We start from the raw sequence: 3,345 nt of genomic DNA, 5'->3' as shown, positions 1-3,345 counted from the left end.
GTAATGTCACCATTTTCCTTTGGATAGTAGAGTGCTGCCTGAACTGCCTGACTGATCAATGGGCTTGGAATGAAGCTGTGTTTCCTGGGACGAAAGAGCAGGATGAAGAGATGAAAAAGACCTTTCAGAGATCATTCAGTCTGGCTGATAAAGGATTATTCTCCATGATCTTTATTTAGTCCAATTCTAAAATTCCCAGTTGTAGCGGGAATGTTGATATTTTTTGGTCTGTGTTTGGCCCCAGCCACCTGTGGTAGTTTATATTCTCCCTGCCAAGTTCAGTGATAAAACAGTGAATTCGTCCTTGGAGGGAGAACTTCTGTATAATAACCAATTTTAATTGGTGTTCTACTATTGGTTCATTGTCTGCCGAGGGCATTTGAAGGAGGAATCGAAGAGGAAGGGAGGAAGGCTCGACCCCCAACTCGATTAGAAAAGACCCCTAAAGCATACTGCGCGTGCGTCGGGGGATTTCCGAAGTTCTCACGCATGTGCTGAAGGGATGAACTTACATAACCAAGAGGGTGGGATTGGGAACCTCTGGCGGGGCGGTACTGGCCACACCTTCCCGGGCAGAGGTGCTCAATGGATTGTATAAAAGCAGACAGGTTTTCCATGTGTGGTGGGCTTGCTCTACACGAAGGATCAAGTTGCCTTTAGCGAGGACGCCTGCTATCATGGGAGCCTGCTAACCCTCCGGTAAATGCGGCTGCTGCAGAGAATTTTATAGTATCTGGAGTGGGTAAGATCATCCCGTAAATGGCACCTAAGTGAGTAGGGTGTTGTATCTCCTCTTTGGTTTTCTCTTTCTCCCGGGTGCCAGTTTATTTCAACCACTTCTATGTAATAAATATCTGTTCTATTGAGCTTTCAATGGTGTCTTGGTTTGCAAGCTTCAGTATGTTCCGAATCCTCCCTAATACACCAGTCAACAAAGTTCCTATGACAAATATAGTTTATTCTCAAAAATTATAATTTTTCTAATATTTGACAAAATTTTTATACTTGTATCAATGATTTTGGTCATTCATCACCATTAATCAATGATGATATATAAAAAATATATATTCTAAATGCATATTAATATGCTTAGAAGAAAACAAAATGGTCTGATAACCTTTTATGCATTTAAGTACATAAACATCTAATAGTGACAAGAGGACCAGAACTGTTTATGCTTTTGTATGGCAAAGACGAAACAGAAACCTGAGACATTTATTCAGGTAAAAGGAGGAAGGGAAAGGGGAGAACCCCCCATTTTGGGACTTCTTATCTAGTAATTTTAGAACTACAGCAAATTCATTTCCCTTGATAAAGAGGCACTCACTGCAACCAACTGCAGTGCCCTGGCAACGGTACTGGAGATGACCAAGCTGATACCAGGTGCTACAAGAACATACCGTGAATCCCATCAGCCTGATTTTTTTTCAGCCATGGCAACTCCTTTGCCGACTCCGATGCAACACCAGGGCATCATGAGTGCCCCATCAGCCACTTTTTATATGAACTGTGGCTCAAACCCAACAATTCTTCCCTAAGAAAATCCAGAGAGACAGTAACAAAGCTAAAATTAGAAATCAGGAGCTGTAGCTTCCAAGGCAATGCACATTATGTGACGTTTTTTCAATACCACAGGTATTTTCTGCTAGCAAAAAAATGGCTTAGAGACTACACTCCACAATGCAGAAATTCTCCCTCAAAACTCAGGGCTGGGTGACAACATGGTGTTTTACTCACCAAATTTCAAAACACCAACATTTAAAATAAACGGTGAAGAATGAGACCAATAATTAATTCTGGTGATTAAAAAATAGCTACAGCATCACACCCTGTAGTTATAATGGCATCACTCAATCTAGGCAGCTGCTTTTAAAGATGATATATGCAGTCAAAATACTAACTATGGGGGCACATCATGCCATTAATAATTCTCCAGAATAACTTAACGAAGCAAAATTCAGCTTATTTATACCTTATGTTAAAAACTGCAAACTTAGATAGAACATTTAATTGATTTGGAGTAGTGAAAATCATCTTTAAATATGAATTAAGGTACATATTTGAAAGACTTGGATGCTAACAGGAATTTTAAGAACAAAGAGAAATGGTATATTTCAGGAATATTCCAGAAAAAAACCTACCAAAACTTGGTCCCTCATGAGCTCTCCACACTCACAAGGAAATTACGAAAGGCACAGTTGGAGAATGTCACATCATGACCCACCACTTGCATATGGAGGCTCTCCCTGAGCAGTGTGGTCTCCACACTGATGGGGTAGCTCCGGTATACTGTTAAGTCATGAAACCATTTAAAATGGCAGTTTAGAGCTAAATAGGTCAAACAGGCACTTTACATCTATACCAACATAGTGCACCCTGCACCCACTGCAGTTTGGAAAGCTTAGTTGTACCAGACAAGACTTTACCAGTGAAAAATGTATTGTTTAATAGACTTATAAATTTAAAAATAATTCTCCCAGCATTTGTGTAGCAAACCAACTTTGGCACACCTACCAAACTCTCAGATCTACAGGCAGTTACAGAGACAATGATCTGGGTAGCAGAGGGAATACTAAAATACTATTGGGCATCTTCTGGAAACAGCTGAGAAAGGAGCATGAGATGACACAATGCTCAGGTGACTGCATGGCCATTTTAACTTCCCACTTCCCCCTCCTCAAAAAGCAAGATTTATATATTTATCCTATGGGGAGAGGACGGTAACTAAGCCTGTGAAAGTGATCAATGTTTAGATGAACAATGGCATTGCTGAGCTCCTGGAAGAAGAACAGCCTGGGCTGAGCTGAGCTGGGCTCACATTTTTGTGGGGCTGGAGGAGGCTGACAGCAGAGCTGGGTGACAGGGAGGGCTTTTCCAGGGGCTGTCTGGGAACCTGCCCCTCGCAGTGCCTCACACTGGGAACAACTGGGCTAGGGCAGGCAGGACCCTCACCCTGCTTATGACCTTCATCCCCCTCAGCTCCTGACACCCCCTCATCTCTGCATTCCCCCTCATCCCTTCAGTCTCCTTATCCTTTGCAGCTCCCTCATTCCTACAGACCTCTCATAATCCCTCATATTCAGCTTATCCCCCTCATCCCCGCTGCCTTCTTGTACCTCCCCAGACCCCCCTCATCCTCTGCAGCCCCTCAAAGTCCCTGAGCTGCTCATCCCCTTGATTACCCACATCCCCCTCAGGTCCTTCATCCCCCTCATGCCTGCATCCCCTTCGGTCCCCTCATCCCCCTCGTGATCTTCACTCCCTGCCACCCCTCCTCATGCCTCTCAGCCTCACAACCCCCTCATCCCTTTAGTCTCCTAATCCCTCGTAGCTCCCTCAGTCCCA

This window comes from Manacus vitellinus, unplaced genomic scaffold, assembly GCF_001715985.3.
Source record: "Manacus vitellinus isolate BGI_N305 unplaced genomic scaffold, ASM171598v3 scaffold_23_pilon, whole genome shotgun sequence".
Classification (NCBI taxonomy): Eukaryota; Metazoa; Chordata; class Aves; order Passeriformes; family Pipridae; genus Manacus; species Manacus vitellinus.
This window is presented reverse-complemented; position numbering follows the sequence as displayed.